Source organism: Aegilops tauschii, chromosome 1, assembly GCF_002575655.3.
Source record: "Aegilops tauschii subsp. strangulata cultivar AL8/78 chromosome 1, Aet v6.0, whole genome shotgun sequence".
Taxonomy (NCBI): Eukaryota; Viridiplantae; Streptophyta; class Magnoliopsida; order Poales; family Poaceae; genus Aegilops; species Aegilops tauschii.
In genome coordinates, this window is record NC_053035.3 from 281362722 (window position 1) to 281387095 (window position 24374).

Genomic DNA, 24374 nt, shown 5'->3' on the forward strand with positions numbered 1-24374 from the left:
ATTTTACCGAGCGATGGGCGGGGGAGCATGGCCTGTCATGCGGTCCCACGTGTCATGATGTACCAAGGCGATGCGCATGTCCCTCTTGAGGCAGAACAATGGCAGAAGCAATACTACATGGTTTTCTCGAAGGAGATGGCGAAGCGAAGTGTGAAATAATGGTTGCTTCGTCCGTTTGGGAAGGTGCGACATTGTGATTTGACGTCTCATTGCTCATTACTACTACTGGGGAGGTACGACTGGGGTGTGTCCCCCTGCTGTTCTGCACTGTTAGTTGGTGCATGACACGTCAACCCGGTTACTATATGTCCCACATGTCGGCGAGAGGAAGTACAGAATTCATGAAAGAGAGCATCGACGGAGGAGTACAAGACACGGCTTGGTTTTTGCTGCTTCGCGCGATCCATCGATATAAACCCTCACTAAAAAGGCGAGGGTGGGTCTTTTCCCGCGCGGCAGGCAGGGGAGTTTGGCATAGTCTGTTCGAGGCAACGAGGCAGGAAGGGAAACAAGCAAATAAAGGTTGAGCGACTTAGTTTCGGGAAAATCTGATTTTACAAAGTACGTACCCACTATGGAGGTAGTATACTACTTACTACTCCCTCCTTTCGGATTTATAGGGCTCGTCTAAAAAGATTCATTTTCCCGTTTTATAAGTCTCAATTCTACTCGTAGTAGTAGTACCATCACATGTTGGATTTTGAGGTGCGTTAAATCACCCGATGCAAGCATTGTTAAGAGAAAACTCACCAATGCATGTAGAAGTTCATGGAAATTTAGTGCTCATGCATGCATTCGTTCTAATTAATGCCTCGGTAAACATAACTTCTTAGAGAAAAACGAGCGTACATTACTTGTGCAAACTATGAAATTAATTCCACCGTTCACCGTCTACCTTGGTTGGAGAGATTTTGAAATTGAGCCATAAAATGGAAAGGAGGGAGTACTAGGAACATAGCCTAGGGTAGCTTGCTGCACGACGGACTCCAAGGAAATTGATGTAGTAGTACTACTCCTATATACTACTCCAAGGAAATTGAGCCATAAACTGGAAAGGATGGAGTACTACTAAAGGACATATATTCCAAACAATATGATAATCTCTCTAACCAAGGTAGGGACGAGGAGTAAACAGAGGGAGTAGTAAAATTTTCTCCTCGTCTTGCACGCTTCCCTTCTCTCTCCTCTTCTCTCTCATCCACCTCAGCAAAGATATAATAGTTTAATCCTTACAGCCTGCTGACTGTACCTTATTATACTTGCTCTAAGGCGTACTAGTAAGTAGTAAGCAAGCTTCACCTCATCCTGCGAGCCACCGTGCCTGTGGGCGGGGGAGACGGCGTACTAAGCAAGCTTCTCCTTGTTCTGCGAGTTGACATGACACATCAAAAGTACTCCAGTGTATAGAGCCTTGCCTCTAAGGTAGGCCCCACATGGTTTGCCTCTTTTTTAACATAACACGTCAAGTCGCAATTTGTTTGTTCACCCATGGTAGACGATCCTCCATCAAGTGGACAACCAGTACACGTGTCAAATTACCACGTGGGCTGCCTTTTCGTACAGAAATGAGCTCCACCGTGTACCCGCGCGGGTGTGGTTGGGAAATAGACGGGAGTATGTGCGCCGTGCGTGCACCTCTTTTCTTCGTGCACGTCCCCCACCTACGTGGGTGTGTGTGAGAGATTTATTTTTTTGAAACGGAGGTGTGAGAGAGCTACAAACCTAGACATAATGTGTCGTCCATCCCCATGCCTCCACCCAGTCCGACCACCAGTCACCACCACGCCCCACTCCTCCTCACCTTATCTATCATCTTTCTCGAGACTAGCAATGTGCCCGTGCGTTGCAACGGATCCAAAGTAGAATAGTACTTGTTCACAAACTTGAAAGAAAACTCTCTTGTTTTGATATACATATATACCACTAAAAATATATTACGTTTCACTCAAAATATATTTCTCAGGTTGTTTTGATGAGGCGAGGGAGGGATGCGGTTGCTTTCAAGATAATAAGGGGTTTTCTTCGAATTGGAGCAGAGAAGTGGGCAATTGTTGCAAAAATGCCACAACTTACCTCGCAGCCATTTGATGTAGATCTAATGGTCAGAACTGTCAGATTGCAGACACACCATCATCACCAACTGAGTCTTTTATAGGAGTAGAAATATCATTTTTTCGATGAAATTCTTGAGATACCATGTTTTCGATAAAATTCTCGAGATATCATTAGTTTTTACACATGGGATTACTCCTGCATGGGTCAATCGCAACAGGTGTTTTGTAAAAAATGCATCTTGATGTTCCCTGCAATGCACGGGCATCTTGCTTGTCCATGAAAACAACACATGACAAAATTTCACGGCGAACGAGGGATTTTGAATCTGCTGGGAGGGGCTGTTTGGATTTTGCCCGGGGTAGCCAAAATATTGGCGACCCTTTTGTCCACCGGTGCCTTTGCCACCGATGAACGAGGAATGGCTCGGGTGCTCATGCATCCTCCAGCGTGCACGTTGGAGACGAGCTTGCACGAGCTGTGCTTTTTTTGTCCCACCACGCCGCCCGAGCCGGCCGCAGACCGACCGACGACCCGCATATTACCCCATCCAACCGTAGCCGCAGACATTCTGACCGCAGCTCAACCAACCGGACGAAATTCATGCAAACACGGCGATATTTCTCATAAACAATGACGCAATTCATCTAAAATACCAGATTTTCATACAAACGTGACGGATTTCATTACATTCAAATCAACTAAGCGGTGCTAGTTCTGGACAACACAGGTATATAATACCTGGCCTAAATGGTCGCTCGCCGATCCATTTGTGTTCCTGATGTCCGGCAGCACGATCATCGGACTGCCGGGAGCCCCGGAGGTACATGCTTCAGCGCGAAGGACGGCTCGCTTCCCCACTGCCCAACTCATATGGTTGGCTGATGCCCAAGATGATGGTGGAAGGGGGCTTCTCCGCTTCCGTGGAGCCCTTGCGGGGTTGATGAAGGTCCTCGCAACAAAAGGATCCGGCAAGACACCTGCTGTGGACGCCGGCGTCGCCTCCGCGGTGGCCTTCGTGGGACCCAAGCGGCAGCGGCCTCTCGTGTTCTACTTCTCCTCGATGATGGCGGCGGACGCGGAGGCGCTGGCCACCGACTCGTCGCTCTCCGCGCACCCGGCTTCTGTCTCTACTTGCATGGCGCGACCACCGGCATGGGAGTCTCGGCCACAGAAACGGGAGACGCGGTTGCAGACACGGGAGGCGCGGTACGAGGTGGCGGTGTGGATGGCAGCGACGATGCCCGTGCGCCGCTCCTCGTCGAGCTGGCCTGGAGCGGCGAGTTGCTGAACCGCGCGCCGGCTTGAGGCGGCAACTGGCTCCGTCGGGCGAGGGGAGGGAGGTGGATTAGCGAGTTTCATAGCTCGTATCCGGCGGGCTCGGTGGGCCACCCAGCCGGCTTGGATGCGGGATAACTACTCTTCGTAAGCCATTGTAAGAGTGGACAAAATGGTGAAGGAGGAGATAGGGGAGCGGCGGAGGGGTGCGATTCTTGGCCGGCGTTTAGCCTCGTTTAAATAGGAGATTAAATAGACGGTGGACGGGAGGAGCTCGGCCGACGTTGCGTTTAATGCCGGCCTGGTCATGAACGGACGTGTGTCCGGAGTGGGCTTCTCGGCTTCCACATGAGTTTCATGGAGACGTTTGAATGCGGCAAGGAGGCGTGTTCAGCCGGGCGTGCATCAAGTGTGGCCCTCGACTCTGACGTACGACACCGCGCCGTTCTTCCACTGACGTGTGGGCTCTTTGGGTACATGGCCTGCATGTCAGTGACCCAACACAGGCAGCGCACGGCAGAGGAACTTTTGGTGGGCCAGGGCGGTCAGAAGCGGGCATTTCACAAACCGATGATTGTTCATTGAGTGTGACGTCATCTATTTCATCTAAGCCTACTATATAATGTAAGAGAATATTAAAATTTTCATATATACGTTGATAGCCCGTTCGACACGTTGTGATTCATAAAGACCGCTGCAAACATCAATGTTCTGTTTATCACAGACAAGATTGATTAAACCTTGCAAAAAAAGATAAGATTGATTAATACCTGTAACAATCCATGTCCTTAATCAAGGGTGCATGCACGTATAGGTTGAGTGTGTGTCTTGCGTCGTGTGCGGTGTGCATGCAGGCGTGCGAGTCTTGCGTGCGTGCATGCGTATGTTTCAGTGTTGCCTGCATGTGTGCGTACGTGTGTGTGTGTTCATGAGTGCATGTGTACGTGTCAGTGTTGCACGCCTGCATGCGTGCATGTGTTCGTTATGTGTACGTGTCAGTGTTGCACGCCTGCATGCGTGCATGTGTTCATTATGTGTACGTGTCAGTGTTGCACGCTTGCATGCGTGCGTGTGTTCGTGCAAGTGTTGCGTGCGTGCATGTGTACGTGCAGGGTTAGGCTACACATCAGTCGACTGACTTTTTCATCTCTGGTCAGTAGATTTTCCAGCCGTTGGATACGAAATCAAGGGCCTGCAGTTTATCTTCAACATCCACCCCCTGAGCCGCCAGCCACCGCCGGCTGAACCACCGGCGGCCGCCGCCCGCGGCCACCGCCCCGGCCATCCCTCTAGGCCCCCCCGCGCCAAGCTTTTTCTCCGGCGATCCCCACGCCACCGCCCAATCACCGCGCCCCCCCACCGCCGGCGACTACCAACCAGAGGTCTCACGACTTCGAATCCCCACCGACCACTAATTTATTACCATTTTTGTCCTTCATATACGCGCAGACGAGTGGGCCCTATGGTAATGTGCGCTGCTGAATGCGGACTGTTTGACTAGTCAACTGATCGTGTCATCAACAAATTACGGAGCTGTATGGTGAGCTAGTGACCGTATGATCACCCTAAAATGTATTTTATTAACATAGTACAGACTCAAACTACCATTTCTTTCTTTCATATACGCGCTGACAGGTGGGCCCCATGGTTACACGCCCCGATGGTGCAACACTAGTTGCGCCACGTGGAACGTTTGACTGGTCAATTGATTGTGTCATCAACAAAATACGGAGTTGTACGGGTGAGCCAGTGACCGTATAATCACAACATGTATTTTTTTAACACGGTACAGACGCAAGCGCTCATATATACGCGCAAGCACTCACCTCTATAAGCGCACACACACAGACCCTACCCCTATGAGCACCTTCGAGAGAGTGAGCCAGCATATGATCTTGAGATTTTACGAAGTCACCATAGGTGCCTCGTAGTCGAGTGGAACGTCTCCTCCCACTAAACGCATATCGCCGAAAAATATTGAAATTAACCCAGGATAAATGCGAGCACCAGGACTTTAACCCTGGTGGGCTCAAGAAACCACTGTCCTCCTAACCATCCAACCACAGGTTGGATAGCACCACAAAATGTATGTGCTGACCGTGATGAGCTTATTCTGAAGTCCAGTGACCATATCGTGCTTTCGCTTCAAATACAATGACCATAAGTGTCTTCAACAAAATACGGAGCACGCATCAAATACAATGTCTGTCAGTGTCATCAACAAAATACGAAGACGTATCGTGAGCTAGATGCCGTATGGTCACCACGAGAATATATACGGTGACCGTAATGAGCATATTCTGAAGTCCACTGACCGTATAGTGATTTCGCTTGAAATACATTGACCGTTACACGTGAATGTGTCATGGGAATGCATACTTTTAGAGGGTCGAGAGATAATTTTTGTGCATACGTGAAAGTGGTGTAGAAAGAGGGGGTGTTCGGTGGAGACAAGGAGAGATGTGCCCTTCGTTTCTCTTTGCCATGACTAATATTTTAGGAGAAAATATAAACATTCATGCAGAACAAATATTTTTGGATGCACCATGCAATTAACTTTCATGTATAACATTGTACTATTGTATATGCTTATTTTCTTAGTGGCCGAATGTGTGTGTGGTGTGGTGGGCGCATCATTTCTAGCTGGGGTGGGCACATCATTTCTAGTTGTGGTGGGTCAACATGAGGACTCATGGGTCGGTTCCATCCTGCGCCACATAGGTTGGACCGAGACGCATTATACGAAGACCCATGTGGAGGACTCGGCGTACAACACGAAGCTACCAGAGTCGTGGAGGACTCTATCCCCACTGGTGATAAGCCGACTATATATGATTTGTAACCCTAGGCCCCGAGTATGTTATAGAAGCCTGGGGGCTAGTTCGTCGATAGTATACACGCACGCACAATGCCTGGTATTCACGTGTACTTTGTACACACCCCTATCACTGATATACAGTATCAGGAGTAGGCTTTTTCCTCAACTGCAAGGGTCCGAACTTGGATAAAACCTTACCTCGTATTACCATCCAGCCTAATAGTCAGGGATATTCTACCCAATGATCTAATGGAATCATATCTGCCAACTACTAAGAGAGAGGTGTGTCTGGGGGGGATGTGTGCGGGAGAGGCCTAAAGATAATGTGCGTGCGGGAGGCACATATATGTGTGTATAGAGGGCTAGTAGAGACCGTGCGTGTGTATATATGCATGTGAGAGAAATAGTGTTTTCCAACTGAGATTAGTGAAAAGAGTGGTACATAGTAGTCAGAAAGAGGGAGAGAGAGAGATACAGAGAGAGTGTGTGCGTGAGACCCCCCTTGGGAGAGATTGTGAGCATGTGTGAAAGAGAAATGCCGATGTATATAAAGTGTGTGCACTTATGTGTTAGATAGAGAGATATATAGCACGTTTGTGAGAAAGGGCCGAGGCATAGTGCATCTAAGTGTAAAAGGCGGTTCTATGCATTAAATTAAAATATAAATGGCATTATTATTTTTGGATGAGATCATGAATTTTGCAATTTGCATATGAACGAAAATTGGTCTATCAGACACCCATACTCTATTGAATTCTAACATGTGCATGTGTTTATTTCATATTATCGATCCATAGAGTGAGAGAGGTTTGAAATACAGGCAATGCATTGCTTTTGCAACTCATATATAAAACACTAATTAGTGCACTCCATGTTGTTAGTGTGAAGCACTTTATACATTTGTCACTTACATGGATACATTCCAAATTGCTAGCTACGAACTAGAATACATGTTGAATTCAACATAAAGGGGGTTTCAAAGATTCGAATTCATAGGAACTGCATTCATCCATTTGAACCCGAGATAATGGCATTTGTAAATCAGATCTAAAAGGGGGCATCAATCTTTGTTGTGCGTTTGAACATGCTATATATTCATACGCATGTCTAACTATCTTTTTGCAACCAAGGAGATTATATCTGGAACCATGCATGAACTGAGGTAAGTTGCATGTTTTTTAATATATACTCATGTACAATGTATATTCAAATGTACCCCATCCATTCGAAAATAATCGTAGTTTTAGGATTTTCAAGATTAGATATTTGTGAAGTTTGAGAAATCCTGAAAGTTCAATTCAAGAGAACCGAAAACGTTAATGCTTCTGCTCCCAAATATTGAACGAAGCGCCAAATAAGCCTCTTGGTCACCCGAAACCGCACGAGACTAATGTTTGGTGGTAGGAAATTAATGTCCTGACTCTGCCGCGTGTAGCCTATCGGCCCGATGTCCAAAGGTCTAAACCGGGGTAGGTTTGAACTTCACCAAGACGCCAGTCTCAACCGCCTCCTAGAAGCATTCATACGCCATGGGCGCCTAAACACCCATGCACTCGGCCGAAATCTATCCCGCCCACCATTTGGGACACCTGAGATTACTGTCCTACCCCCAACCCGCAATATGTCCGAAATTTTAGATGGGGGCAAAGTTTGTAACTTTCCCCAAATTTCAAACAAGCGCGTCCCAAACCGAAACATTGTTCACCCTTAGTCCCCCTCCCTCCTTTTCCCCATTCATACTCCGTGGGCGCCAAAACGCCCTCTCCACCAGCCGCGAAACCCCAGCCTCCTCCGTCCTCCACCCCATCGCGCCCAATCCACCGCCGCCCTCCTCCATCACGCCGGAGCCGGTACCCCGACGTCGTCGTCCAACGCAACCGCAACGCCCTCAAGGACTTAGCAGCTGAAGCCGAGGCAGAGCTGCCTCCACGACGCCCACGCCGACGTGCGCCGTAGCAGAACCACTTTGACCACGCCGTCCTGCGCCTCACCGCTGCCGCTCCACTGTCGCAACCGTCCACCGCACCGGAGTTGTTCCTGCTACGCCATCGTTCGCCGCCTCGCATCTGGTTCCCCGCCGCTGACAGACGGCCACGGCATCACACTCAACAACTTGGCCATGGGTTCGTCCAAGGCTCCACCATCCTCCACAACTTCTCGTTTCCAGCGAACCACAAGAAGATCGTTGGAAAAACAGAAGGAGGACACAGCACTGCCAGCAGAAACAGGTACTCCTCTAAGCTTATGCGTGCAAATCTTACGTCTCTGCACACACCGTATTCATGCCACGAAAGAAACTAGTTGAGCGCTTTGTACTGCATCTTCTTCATGATAGTAAATGCACAAGGTTTCCTCCCATTTACAATTTCACCTTTGATAAGGGTCAGTAGCCCGCCTGGATTTCAATTTAGGGTTAGTCGAATCGCAATTAAAAGAAGCAGAACCCGCTTAGGCGCGCGGAGCACCTAGTCCGCCTGTTCGCCGGGGAAGCGACGCATCGGTGTCTATCATAGGGGTGTGGGGCACAGGAGCTGCTTGCGCCCGATCTGGAGGTCGGCAAGGCTTGAAGGGATGGCTGGGGCGGTGCCAAGCACGGCGGTGCAGTGAGGTCGAGGGGAGGGCGGAGGCAGGGGACTGGGCCAGTGGTCGCTGGCGTTTCGAGGAAGATCGTAACACTGACTGGCTGGAGGTAGATGAAGGCGATCTGCCCGTTCTTTGTACATTGGACGATGCAGAAAAAATGGACTGACCTATTTGTTTTCAGTCGACTGTTATTTTCATAGGACCACACCTTGTGGTGTGTTGGAGGAGCATCTGCATTTCCCAGCCATCCCTGTGCTTATATTTCAAAATCCTAGAATCTAGTAGTAATTTCGTGTGCCATGCATGTTGTAGAGCTATCATATGTCTCCCGTCATTTATTTCTGACTAACCTGCTATCTGCTAGCTTTACACTGTACTACTTGTGCACACACTTCACCCATACTCACACTATTGTTTCTTTATGCATGGGTATTTCAGACTCTGGCGCAGTGTTGATGAATACAAAAAATAAAAGACAGAAGTCGCTCCAGCGTAATTCGAAGATAAGCACTAAGTGTCTCAGCGTTCTAAAGGGTGCAGTGCCAGCAGATGGAGACAGTAAACGTAGCTCTGTTGTTGATGATCTCAATTGCCACACACAACCATCCCAGGTGCTTGCTTTAACTTCGCACCGTCAAATGTGGTTGCATGTTGCATATGGTGTCTAGCTTGTATTGCTTCCAATTTGGTTACATTGCATGAGCTTACTTTACACATTATACCTTTGATAATGACATGCCTTCCTCTTTTTGATACATACTACATATGTCTATTAACCATGTTCGTACATCAAACTAATGCTCTTTTGTATCCCTCATCAATCACTTATGACGCGACAGTCACCCGAGTGGGTTACTGTGAGACGCGCTACTCATTTAAAGAGTGCAGTGTCATCCTCCCCACATGATTCTCAAGAAACAGCAAGGCTAAATGAAGACAGTCAACATAGCTCTCTAGTTGATGACTGCAATTCCCCCACACCACCATCGCAGGTGCTTGCTCTTACTTGGCAGTGTGATATGTGGTTGCATATTACATATGGTGTCTACCTTGTAATGCTTCTAATTAGGGTAAATTGCATGTGCTTAGTTAACACATTATACCTGTGAATATGACATGCGTTCCTGTTTTTGGTACATATTATGTCTTTGTATTAACCATGTTCTTAATCAAACTACTTTTCTTGTGTATCCCTCATCAATCACTTCTAACGAGACACCTTCAAGTTGACAATGTAATATTGGTTGCATCTTGCATATCATTTCAAACATGTATTGCCTCTAATTTGTTGAAGTGCCACTTATAATGAGACACATCTAACTTGGTAGAGTGATTTTGGTTGGATCTTTCATATGGTGTCTAGATTGCATTGCTTCCAATTTGTTGAAATGCCTTGTGCTTAGCGTTTTTCGTACATATTCCATCCTCCTACAATGTGGTTGCCATACATAAAAGTTGTGTTCGTCAGTATCATGCATCAACGAATTTGGAAGTGCGAATTTCATTCCTTTTTCTTGTGTGTTTACTTGACAAGGAAAAATCTAAAAGGACGAAGGCACAGAATGATGGTGGTCCTCTAGAGCAACCGAAACAGATGATCTCTGCAGATTCTCCTGCTACTCCTACTGCAATGAAAGTTCCAAATCTCATCTCCCCTACTCCACAACCCCAGGTGCTTGCTCTAACATGGCAGTGTGATATCTGGTTGCATGTTGCATATGGTGCCTAGCTTGTATTGCTCCTAATTTGTTAAATTGCATCTCCTTAGCTTACACATTATACATGTGAATATGACACGCCTTCCTGTTTTTGGTACATACTACATCTGCCTATCACACCATGTTCTGACATCAAACTAATGTTCTTGTGTATCCTGCATCTATCACTTATGATGAGACAGTCACGCCCGTGGGTTAGTATGAGACGCGCTACTCTTATAAAGAGTGCAGTTTCATCCTCTCCACATGATTCTCAAGAAACAACAAGCCTAATTGAAGATATTGAATGTAGCTCTGTACTTGAAGACCGCACTTCCCCTACACCACCATCGCAGGTGCTTGCTCTAACTTTGTAGTGTGATATGTGGTTGCATGTTCCATACGGTGTCTAGCTTGTAATGCTTCTAATTAGGGTAAATTGCATCTGCTTAGTTTACACAGTATACCAGTGAATATGACATGCCTTCCTATTTTTGGTATGCACTACATCTATGTGTTAACCATGTTCTTACATGAAACTACCCCTCTTCTGTATCCTGCATCAATCACTTACGATGAGACACCTTTATTCGTTGCATATCTCTACTCCTAATGGAGCAGTTGGTAGTCTCGCTTCCAGGTTTTTTTTCGTCCCACCTCCTATGTTTTTTTTGGTACCTCCTCTCACCTTCGCTGGTTTTTTTGTAGATTTTTTTTGTCCCCTCCCCCCACTTCATCGGTTTATTTTCCCGTCACCCTCTCACACAACGAAAGAAATCTGAACAGATCAGAACTTTTCATACTGGCACAAGTTATTTAGTAATGTAGAATCAATCACGAACAATCTCTAAAGATCAAATCTAAATTAATTAACCTTACCTTAAATCACTCAATCACATTAATTAAAAAACAAATAATTGATTTTCAGAAAAATCGCTCAATCACATTAATCTTACCTTAACTCACGGATAGTAATCAATCTCCAAACAAAGGAAACAATACATCGAGGGAGCAGTAAATAAACTCCCTTTCTTATGACATGTATATGATCTTCCCTTCCCTCTCCGTTGTCGAGCGTTCTTGATTCTCGAGGCCGATGCTTGGGCTGCGTCACTGGGTCACGACGGTGCCGGAGGACGAGGACGGCGAGGCCGGGTGCCGCAGCACCGCGTTGGCCGCGGCCGGTGAAGGGGGCGAAGAAGGGCGGCTTCCCTGGCCCTGGCCCTGGCCGTGGCCCTGGGAGTTGGTGTGGTGGAAGCTGCCCTTGAAGGACCCGGCGTGGGTGGCCGGCGCGCAGACGCACTTGGGAGCGGGCTCGTGGCCCGCGCCAGACGGCGCCGACGCCGACCCGGGCCACCTCCTCCGCGCATTCTTGGAGCTGTGGCTGGCTGATTTACATGAAATTAATTCCCTCAGTTGTGATGGCAAATATAATACACATAATCCATATTGTTATGCACTAGCGTGTGTGTGTGTGAAATAGATGGATTATGGTCCCGTACCCAGTAAGATGGATATGTGTGTGTGTTAGAGAGAGAGGGGAGAGGGGGAGAGAGAGTGAGGAAGAGGGAGGGAGAGTGTGTGTGAGGATTTGATGGTAAAAAAGGTCGCTAATGTCACTTGATATGTATGAGAATATTAATATTGAACTCTTAAAGTTAATGTGGCCCCGTTGCAACGCACGGGTGTTCTTCTAGTTGCATATTATTTCTATCCTGTTGCGATGTATTGCTTCTAATTTGGTCAAATACATTTGTTAGGCCACTTTAATTTGGCAGAGTGATATTGGTTTCATCTTTCATATGGTTTGTAGCTTGCATTGCTTCTAACTAGTTCAAACACCTTGTGCTTAGTTTACACTTTATACATCATACATGTCAATATGTCATGTCGTCCTGTTTTTCATACATATTCCATCCTCCCATCATGCGGCTGTCTTACATGAAAGTAGTGCTCGTCAGTATCGTGCATCAATGAGTTCTGAAGAGCAAATTTTATTCCTTTTTCTTGTGGGTTTGACTTGACAAGGAAAAATCAAAAAATAGGAAGGAAAAGAGTAAGAAAGGCGATGATGGTGGTCCTCTGCAGCAACGTAAACGGAGCATCTGTACGGACTCTCCTTGTACTGCTAGTGCATTAGAAGTTCCAAGTCTCCGCTCCCCTACTCCACCATCCAAGGTGCTTGCTCTAACTTGGCAGTGTGATATCTGGTTGCATGTTGCATATGGTGTCTAGTTGTATTGCTCCTAATTAGTGTAAACTGCATCTGCTTAGCTTACACATGATACGTGTGAATATGACACGCTTTCCTGTTTTTGGTACATACTATATCTGTCTATCACACCATGTTCTTACATGAAACTACTCTTCTTGTGTTTCCTGCGTCAGTCACATATGATGGAACACCTTTAAGTTGGCAGTGTGATATTGGTTTGCGTCTTGAATATGATTTCTAGCATGTAGTGCTTCTAGTTTGATGAACGCCACCTATGACGAGACAGTTTTAACTTGGCAGAATGATATTGATTGCACCTTCCATATGGTGTCTAGCTTGAAGTGCTTCTAATTTGTTGAAGTGCCTTCTACTTAGTTACCACATCATAGGTGTGAATATGTCAAGCCGTGCAGTTTTTCGTACATATTCCATCCTCGTATCATGACTTTGCCTTTCATACAATGCTCAAGCTTGTGATATCCTCTTCAACGGATTGTGCCCCGAAGAATTCAACAAAATCAGCCGTCTTGAGAATGCAAAGGAAATTTGGGATACTTTGATTGATATGCACGAAGGTACCGAGTCCGTCAAGCAATCCAAATTGGATGTGCTTGAAAGTCAACTTGACAAGTTCAAAATGAAGGATGGTGAAGGTGTCACCAAAATGTACTCTAGGCTTGCTCTCATCACAAATGAGATTGCCGGCTTAGGAAGTGAAGAGATGACCGGCAAATTCATCATCAAGAAGATCCTAAGAGCCTTGGATGGAAAATATGATACCGTATGCACATTGATCCAAATGATGCCCAATTACAAAGATCTCAAGCCAACGGAAGTCATTGGAAGAATTGTTGCTCATGAGATGTTACTCAAGGATAAGGAAGAGCTTCACAACAAGTCTAGTGGTGCTTACAAAGCCTCATGTGATACTCCCACATCTTCAAGTGAGAAACAAAACTTCAATGAAGAATTGAGCTTAATGGTGAAGAACTTCAACAAGTTCTACAACAGTAGAAGCAAAGAAAGAAGTTCCAAGTCAAGATCCTACAATGACAAAAGATCTTCTAGTCGTGAGCGTAATTGCTACAATTGTGGAAGACCCGGACACTACTCCAATGAGTGTGCGGCACCCTACAAGAGAAGAGAAGATTCTTCAAAAAGAAGAAGTAGAAGAGAAGAATCACCATCAAGGGAGAGAAGGAGTAGGGATGATCGTTATGAACGAAGACCCTCTCGGAGAAGCAAGGATTCGGAAAGGAAGGACAAGTCATCAAGGAGCTACACAAAACTAAGACATCAAGCTCATGTTGGTGAATGGGTATCCGGCTCTGACTCCGACCATCACTCCGAGAGAAGTTATCACTCCGACTCCGAATATACTCAAGATGAAGGTGTTGCCGGTCTAGCACTTGTGTCAACCAACTCCTACGACATATTTGATTCACCAAATGAAGGACTTGGAAGATGCTTCATGGCTAAAGGCTCAAAGGTATCACACCCCGAGTATGTTGATTTTAATAGCGATGAAGATGACTTGTTAGGTGATGATGATTTACTTGTTGACAACTCTAGTGATGAATACTATGATGAAATGTCAATTAATCATGCTAATCAAGATAAAATGAATGATGATGATAAGAAGAAGATTGAGTCTCTAACTAAAGAACTAAACACTCTTAAGTTAGCTCATGAAACTATCTTAGGAGATCATCGAGAACTTTTAAGGACTCATGAGAAATTATGGTTTGAAAAGCTCAACCTTGAGCAAGAGCATGAGTTATTAAAGGCAATCAATGATGATCTTCGCAAGAAAAGTTCTTCTTACATTGCCAAGCGTTTACTCTTATCCACTTACATGCCTCAAGTCAAGTCTAGTAACAAGTACAAGAAAGATTCTTCCTCTAGTAGTAACAATAATCATGCTAAATCCAATATTGTTGCTTCTAGTAGTTCTCTTGATTCCACTAATGATTCTCTTAGCCAAGTTACACTTGAGCAAGAAAATAGCTTATTGAAGGCAATTATAGAGAAAGGTGTTTACAAGAGCCTTGCCGGGAGTAAGCAATTCGAGGAAATTGTACGCAAGCAAGGAAGGCACCGGAAGAACCAAGGTATTGGTTTTGAACGAAAGTTCAATGCCGATGGAGTTGAGTGGGAAGAAGATTAATACCCCAAGATGAAGTTTGTTCCTCAACAAAATAAGTATGATCCTACTTCCTTCAAAGGGACACAAGATCAAGATGATCTTCCACCACAAGACCACAAGCAAAAAGGCAAGGATAAGCTTCAAGAGGAAATTGATGCATTCAAAGAAGCACCTAAGGCCTTGGTCAAGTGGGTTCCCAAGACTACATCAAGTTCTACCTCATCAAGTACAACTACCACTCCGAGGATTCCCATCAAGATGGTGTGGATCCAAAAGAAGAAGAACTAGAGAGTTCTTGAGGGTGACTCCGCCAACGTACTTCACTCTTATCATTTTGGCAAGAACAAGTGCAATCAACTTCCACATCTTGCACTAGTTCAAGGAGTCACAAACCCTCTTGTTGGTAAGACAAGGGACAAGGTAACCAAATGCTTTCATAGACATCATCTTGTGTATGCATCACTCTATGTCTATGGATATTCCTTGTTTGTTCCTTGTGGGACTAACCCGTGTAGGTATTGAAAGTGCAACTCACTCCAAAGGATTGCTCCAAATGATCTACATCAACATTGAGCATCCACATCTTCAACACCTACATGAAGTCATCATCGACAAAACCCAAGGTTAGTTCTTCCCTCTTAGGGGATCTCAGATCTAGGGGGAGCTTTACTCTAAGAATTGAGCTAAAGCAACTCTAATTGTGTGAACACAATAATGCTTTATGTAAAAGTGGAAACCCCACTTGTGCTTAAACGATGAGTATGACCTATGATCAAATGTTCTCATTTGACTCCTAAGTCAATATACTCATATATAGATGACCTAGTCATCGCCAAATGCTTGATAGATGCTAGAATTGGTTGTGCATGCTTTGCCACATATTTCATTTGCCATTTTATTGTGTGAGCATGTTGGTTGCATAATTTACTCATTCGAGGACATCCACTTGTTTTTTTGATCGATTGGTTTGTTTTTCTCTTGCCAAGTGGATGGACAAGAATGGCTAAGAACCTTCTCTAGCTATCTATGCTCTTCTCGTCTCAAACTCTATTCATGTTGCATCACAAAGTTTGATCAAGTCAGATTTGAACCACTCTGTGTGAGGAGCACTCGGAGTCCCTGAGGGAGTCCTGGATTAGGGGGTATCCGGACAGCCGGACTATATCCTTTGGTCGGACTGTTGGACTATGAAGATACAAGATTGAAGACTTCGTCTCGTGTCCGGATGGGACTCTCCTTGGCGTGTAAGGCAAGCTTGGCAATACGGATATGTAGATTTCCTTCCTTGTAACCGACTCTGTGTAACCCTAGCCCCCTCCGGTGTCTATATAAACCGGAGGGTTTAGTCCGTAGGACCAACAACAATCATACCATAGGCTAGCTTCTAGGGTTTAGCCTCTACGATCTCGTGGTAGATCAACTCTTGTACTACTCATATCATCAAGATCAATCAAGCAGGACGTAGGGTATTACCTCCATCGAGAGGGCCCGAACCTGGGTAAAACATTGTGTCCCCTGCCTCTTGTTACCATCCGCCTTAGACGCACAGTTCGGGACCCCCTACCCGAGATCCGCCGGTTTTGACACCGACATTGGTGCTTTCATTGAGAGTTCCTCTGTGTCATCACCGTTAGGCTTGATGGCTCCTTCGATCATCGATAACAATGCGGTCCGGGTGAGATTTTCCTCCCCGGACAGATCTTTGTATTCGGCGGCTTCGCACTGCAGGCCAACTCGCTTGGCCATCTGGAGCAGATCGAGAGCTACGCCCCTGACCACCAGGTCAGGTTTGGAAGCTTAAACTACACGGCCGACGTCCGCGGAGACTTGATCTTCGATGGATTCGAGCCCATGCCGTGTGCGCCGCACGATCACGACGAGCATGATTTAGCTCTGCCATCGGACAGTGTTCAGGAGATCGCACCTGCAATCGCTCCGACCCTCAATCCGGAGCCAATGGTGCCGTCCTAAGACGGGTGGATAGACCCCGCCACGGAGGCCGCATTCCCAGCGGCGATCGAGCCAAACACCGACCTTACCCTTCACGAGAGCCGTGACGCCTAACTGCGGGATTCCTCCCCAGCCACGGACTCCAAACCGCCTGCGTCCGTGCCTATCGAATCCGACTGGGCGCCGATCATGGAGTTCACCTCCGCGGATATCTTTGAGCACTCGCCCTTCGGCAACGTGCTAAACACATTAAGGTCTCTCTCCTTGTCAGGAGAGTCCTGGCCGAACTATGTCCGGCCAGACTGGGATGCGGATGACGAAGAAATTCGCCGCCCACCCACCACCCACTTAGTAGCCACTGTCGATGATTTAATGCTCGATTTCGACTCCGAAGACATCGATGGTGTGGACAACGATGCCGGAGACGAACAGGAACCACTGCCCACAGGGCATCAGGCGCCCACTTCATCACATGATATATACATGGTGGACACACCCAACGAAAATGACGACGAGGAAGGGAAGGATGCTGCAAAGGATTGTTCCCTCGAGAAGCAGTCAAAGCGGCGGCGTAAGCGCCGCTCCAAATCCCGCCTCGGCAGAAACAGCGATCACATAGACCCAGCGATAGAACAGGGTGAGCCAGCGGACGACGAACATGGCACGGAACCGCTGTCCGACCATGGCAACACGGAGAATCAAACCAAACAACCCGTCTCCGGCGAAGATAACAGTCCGGATGACATCACACCGGACAGGCACCCGGAGCAACAGAACCTCCATCAAAGGCTCGTCGCCACTGCGAGGAGTCTGAAGAAGCAGAAGCAAAGGCTCAGGGCTGCACAAGATACACTCAGAATTAGATGGAGTAAAGTACTCAACATTGCAGAAAAGTACGGCGGCAGTCGCCACACAAAGAGCTACCCGAAGCGAAAGCTGCTGCCTGAATTCGATGATGAGGCCTTAGAGCCCCCGCAATCAAAAAACAAAATAGGCATCCGGTCGGATCGACGACCTCGTGGCCACCATAGAGCGGCAAATGACGCCGCACACAAGCCAGTACGCGATCCACGTGAGGACTTGCATCAAAAGGCCGGCGCAACCAGATCCATCGACGGGTCAAGAAAGCGCGCTCCAGCACACAATGCAATACCACAACCATCCGAATGCCATGATACACCTAAATACAGGGGCGCCGCACACCCCCTATGTTTCACCAATGAGGTGCTGGACCACGGATTTCCAGAGGGATTCAAACCCGTAAACATAGAGGCGTACGACGGAACGACAGACCCCGGGGCCTGGATTGAGGACTTTATCCTCCATATCCACATGGCTAGAGGAGACGATCTCCACGCCATCAAGTACTTGCCCCTCAAGCTCAAAGGGCCAGCTCGGCACTGGCTTAAAAGCCTCCCCGAAAACTCCATTCGCAGTTGGGAGGAGCTTGAGGACGCTTTTCGGGCAAATTTTCAAGGGACCTATGTCCGACCACCGGATGCAGATGATTTAAGTCATATAATTCAACAGCCCGGAGAGTCAGCCCACAAGCTTTGGAACAGGTTTCTCACTAAGAAGAACCAAATAGTCGATTGTCCGGCCGCCGAAGCCTTAGCATCTTTCAAGCACAGCGTCCGAGACGAATGGCTCGCCAGACACCTCGGCCAAGAAAAACCGAGAACAATGGCAGCCCTAACGAGCCTCATGACCCGCTTTTGCGCGGGCGAGAACAACTGGTTAGCCTGAAGCAGCAGCAGCGACCCAAGTACATCCGAAGTCAGGGACGGCAATGGGAAGCCACAACGCAGCAAAAACAAGCGCCGGAATAAAGAAGACATCCCAAATAGCACGGCGGTAAACGCCGGATTCAGAAGCTCTCAACCAGGTCAGCGAAAGCAGCCCTCTAAAGGCAAGAGAGACGAACTGTCCAGCCTAAACAAGATTCTAGACAAACTGTGTCAAATCCATAGCACCCCCGATAAACCTGCAAATCATACCCACAGAGAATGTTGGGTCTTCAAGCAGGCCGGCAAGCTAAACGCCGAACACAAGGGGCATGATACACCAAGCGAAGACGAGGATGAGCCTCGCCAGCAAGTCACTGGGGAACAGAAAAAACTCCCACCAGACGTCAAAACAGTAAACGTGTTACACGTGATGAAGGGGAGAAACAAAACTGCACCCCAAGATACCCACGCCCTAGGGCCCATCACCGCTGAGTTCAGCCACTGGTTGTCCCGACCGATCACTTTTGACTATAGGGATCACTCAACAAGTATCCGGCACGCAGGATTGGCTGCCTTGCTGTTAGACCCAATAATACACGGATACCATCTCACACGAGTCCTCAAGGACGGCGCCAGTGGTTTAAACCTGATATATCCGGACACAATGCGCAAAATGGGGATAGACCCAACAAAAATCAGCCATAGCAATACTACCTTCAAAGGAGTAACGCCAGGCACAGAAGCCCATTGCACGGGCTCCCTGTTACTAGAGGTTATATTTGGCTTTCCCGACAACTTCCGAAGCGAAAAGTTAACCTTCCACAGCGCGCTGTTCCAAAGTGGCTATCAAGCACTACTCGGACGTGCAACTTTCGCTCGCTTTAATGCAATACCGCATTACGCTTCTCTCAAGCTAAAGATGCCCGGTCCACGTGGCATCATTACAGTAAAAGGAAATATTGAGCGCTCCTTGCGCGCGGAAGATCGTGCGGCTGCCTTAGCAGCCGCACACTAGACGGCCTCACTAACCAGAGCAAACGACAGGTCGTTAAGACCGCGGACACGGTTAGACAAGTCCGGCGTAGTTATATATAATTAGGACAGGTTTGATGGCTATACCCCTATAAACAATACAAGGGGCTTAACGCGTGTAAACAAGTGACAATCCGGATCAACTTTACTCATCTTGAACTTTACATGGTTTATTTAGAATAACCTACTTTTTGCACGACAACTTTCAACTAAGTTTCTCTCTTTTACAGATGACTATCGTGCTACACCCGTCCAGGATACGGCACAACGGAGACACGGGCGCAGACGTGCAGCAGGGACTCGTTCCAAGGTTTCTTTTTAGATTAAGACCCTGCGTAAACCTTTTTTTTGTCTCTTGTTGATTCACATCCCCCAGATTCTCAGTACAACCGAGAAGGATGCTGACGTTATTGTCATGTGGACACGTCAGAATATGGCAGGTACCTGGACACTAGGGGCTTATTACAAAGGGCACTGTTTAGCCCGGTTTACATCATAAAGACCGAATACCTTAGGGAGTGTTCGGCGTCGCGAGTTTGGCCTTATATGCATCAGCTCCGAATCATGTCTTTGGTCAAACGTTGGGTTTGCCCGGCTCCTGTGTTTTGCTACCTTACGTTCCGCTCTATCGGCTAAGGTGGCACCAGGAGAACTACTGCGATTGTGCCCTGGTTCATCCAGACGAGCACCTCAGTAGACAAAGCCGAAAACTGACTATCATGATAAAGCGTGAGACTGGTCAACCACTCGATGACCTAGCGGAATCTTCAGGATTCCTCCGCATTAACGAAGGGCCATTTCCTGGCCAGGCATGTACGCGCCCCGTATTCGGATGAGCGCGGAGCCACCAGGGGCTATATAGTAGCCCCACTTTCAAACTCCTCTGGCTAAGTGAAAGTGTTAAAGCAATATAGTCTGATTGCCTAGTTCGCTGCGATATCACCTCCTTAATGGACCAAGGCGTTGGATCAAGTGTGAACATGCGTCTTCTGCGAACACCCCCGCATTATATGCGTGGGGGCTGAAGCCGACGACTGCCAACTTTCAGGTTATATACATATATACATAAACAGCCGCACAGGAGGTATCATAATTCTTTCAAGCAAAAGTATAAAATAGCCTTTACAATTCAGTAAAACATTGTTTTTCAATGGGAATACATGTCACTAGAGCATAATATTCTTCGAGCACTGCGCTTCTATTGAACGAGCGCCCTCAAGGACTTCTTGAAAGTAGTGCTCGACAGGTACTCGGCTCTCTTCCGAATCTTGGGCTGCAATGGCGGTGGCCTCCATCTCTGCCCAGTATGTCTTGACATGGGCAAGCGCCATCCGCGCACCCTCTACGCACGCCGACCTCTTCATCGCGTCGATGTGTGGCACTGCACCAAGGAACTGCTGCACCAAACTAAAATAACTGTTCGGCTTTGGCCCTTCCGGCCACAGATGGTCCACAACAGACCTCATGGCAAGCCGGACAATCTATTGAGCTCGGCCCATTCGGCCATCCGATCAGTCAATTGAAGCGGACGCTCTGGAACGTTAAATTGTGACCAGAACAACTTTTCCACTTCGCGATCTTTTTGATCTTGGAAGTATTCGGCTGCATCGGCAGCACTCGCTGCCAAGTCTAGATACGCATCTGCAGAACTCCACAGCCGATCAAGAGGAGCATACTTAGGATCTCCAAACTTCCTCCGCAGCACAAAGGGCTTTCCAGACGCGATATCCCCAGCTTGACGTAGTTCCTCCTTCATCGCTCTCATTGCAGAGCGGGTGTCCTTGGCTGCAACCATGGCCTTCTCCAGGTCCGTAATTTTCGCTCGATCTTCATTCTTGAGAAGCTCGTAACGGTTGGCTGCATCCTTCAATTCGACAGCCATCTTGGCCATCTCCTCCTTGCTTTGGCAGTGAGCAGCCTGTTCGGCTTTCAGCGCCTCGACTGCCTTTACGGTGGCCGCATCGCTTTTCCTGGCTTGTTCTTTGGCTCGGGCAAGTTCCGCCCGAAGGGTCTCCATGGCCGCAGCTCCATCTGCATTCACAAATATGTTATAGATACTGGCATCATGCTCCTCTTACTATGTGTCACCGGAGAAATCACATACCCTGCGCCTTGTCAAGCCGCTTGTTGACAAGTACGATGTCGGCATTTGCCACATCAAGCTGCCTCTTCAGCTCGGCAAACTCATCAGCCCGGCTGGCCACCGGACCTTCCGCCACCTGCATATTAAGGCGGCACGATTATTCTTGGGACTATGATCCTCTGTTTGCCGTCGTCTTCGACAGCAACCAGAGTCTCAGGGGCTACTATCTACACAGGGCACACCTCAACATGTGCGGTACTGTTAAAAACATACACTATTTCACGTACCTCAAAGCCCTTCAGTAGACTCATAAAGGCTTCATGCAACCCGCTTTCGGCAGACGAAATCCTCTCAATCACCGTACCCATCAACGTACGGTGCGCTTCTGAGATAGTCGCTTGCTTTAGCAGGTCCTTCAGTACGTCCGACCGCACACCAGGCGGTGCCGGACTCTTTCGATTGCTCTCTTCAAAAGCCGGATACTGAGGACTTCGGGTAGCCAAAGGGTTATCCTATGTCCCTGCTGGATCAGGAGAAACCCTCCGCGACGACACTTCAGGGTCGCCCGCCTCATGAGACGGGATGGCAGGGGGAGGTGTCTCGCTGTCCATCATCTCCGGAAGAAGATCCCCACAAGACGAACTCTGTCGAGACGGGCTATGATCCGAACTGCAAGGTGAATACTTCGGTTATTTTCCTTAGAAGTAATGCATGATATTTCCACCATAAAGTACCTTCTACTTACGGCTCGGTGGAGGGTGATGACCCACAAGTATAGGGGATCTATCGTAGTCCTTTCGATAAGTAAGAGTGTCGAACCCAACGAGGAGTAGAGGAAATGATAAGCGGTTTTCAGCAAGGTATTCTCTGCAAGTACTGAAATAGTGGTAACAGATAGTTTTGTGATAGGATAATTTGTAACGAGCAACAAGTAACAAAAGTCAATAAAGTGCAGCAAGGTGGCCCAATCCGTTTGTAGCAAAGGACAAGCCTGGACAAACTCTTATATAAGGAAAAGCGCTCCCGAGGACACATGGGAATATCGTCAAGCTAGTTTTCATCACGTTCATATGATTCGCGTTCGGTACTTTGATAATTTGATATGTGGGTGGACCGGTGCTTGGGTGTTGTTCTTACTTGAACAAGCATCCCACTTATGATTAACCTCTATTGCAAGCATCCACAACTACAACAAAAGTATTAAGGTAAACCTAACCATAACATGAAGCATATGGATCCAAATCAGCCCCTTACGAAGCAACGCATAAACTAGGGTTTAAGCTTCTGTCACTCTAGCAACCCATCATCTAATTATTACTTCCCAATGCCTTCCTCTAGGCCCAAATAATGGTGAAGTGTTATGTAGTCGACGTTCACATAACACAACTAGAGGATAGACAACATACATCTCATCAAAATATCGAACGAATACCAAATTCACATGACTACTAATAGCAAGACTTCTCCCGTGTCCTCAGGAACAAACGTAACTACTCACAAAGCATATTCATGTTCATAATCAGAGGGGTAATAATATGCATATAAGATCTGAACATATGATCTTCCACCAAATAAACCAACTAGCATCAACTACAAGGAGTAATTAACACTACTAGCAACCTACTAGTACCAATCCCGGACTTGGAGACAAGAATTGGATACAAGAGATGAACTAGGGTTTTGAGAGGAGATGGTGCTGATGAAGATGTTGATGGAGATTGCCCTCTCCCGATGAGAGGAGCGTTGGTGATGATGATGGCGATGATTTCCCCCTCCCGGAGGGAAGTTTCTCCGGTAGAACAGCTCTGCCGGAGCCCTAGATTGGTTCCGCCAAGGTTCCGCCTCGTGGCGGCGGAGTCTCGTCCCGAAAGGTTGTCTTCTATTTTTCCCTTGACGAAAGACTCCATATAGCAGAAGATGGGCATCGGAGAGCTAACAGGGGGCCCACGAGGCAGGGGGGCGCGCCCAGGGGGGTAGGGCGCGCCCCCCACCCTCGTGGATAGGTGGGCCCCCCTCTGGTGAATTTCTTCTGCTCAGTATTTTTTATATATTCCAAAAATGAGTTTCGTGGAGTTTTAGGACTTTTGGAGTTGTGCAGAATAGGTCTCTAATATTTGCTCCTTTTCCAGCCTAGAATTCCAGCTGCCGGCATTCTCCCTCCTTATGTAAACCTTGTAAAATAAGAGAGAATAGGCATAAGTATTGTGACATAACGTGTAATAACAGCCCATAATGCAATAAATATCGATATAAAAGCATGATGCAAAATGGACGTATCAATTCCCCCAAGCTTAGACCTCGCTTGTCCTCAAGCGAAAGCCGATAACAAGAAATATGTCCTCATGTTTAGAGGTAGAGGTGTCGATAAAAAATAAAATACGAACATGAAGGCATCATGATTATTCTCATAACAGCAACATATGTAGATATTGTCATATGATTTCTTATGTTCAAGTAATAATCCATCCACAATGTCAAGTATGAATCAGAAACTTTATTGAAGGCTAACAAACTAAATCTCAGTCATCGAAGCAATTGCAATTTATCATAACATCAGAAAGAGTCTATGTCAGAGCTCTTTAGCAAGTCCACATACTCAACTATCATTTAATCCTTCATAATTGCTAACACTCACGCAATACTTGTGGTTACAGAGTTTCAACCGGACACAGAGAAAGATAGGGGCTTATAGTTTCGCCTCCGAACCTTTTACCTCAAGGGAAATGTCAACAATAATAACTCATGCCAACTTACACCCAATTATATATATATCAGAATCATTCCAACATATTG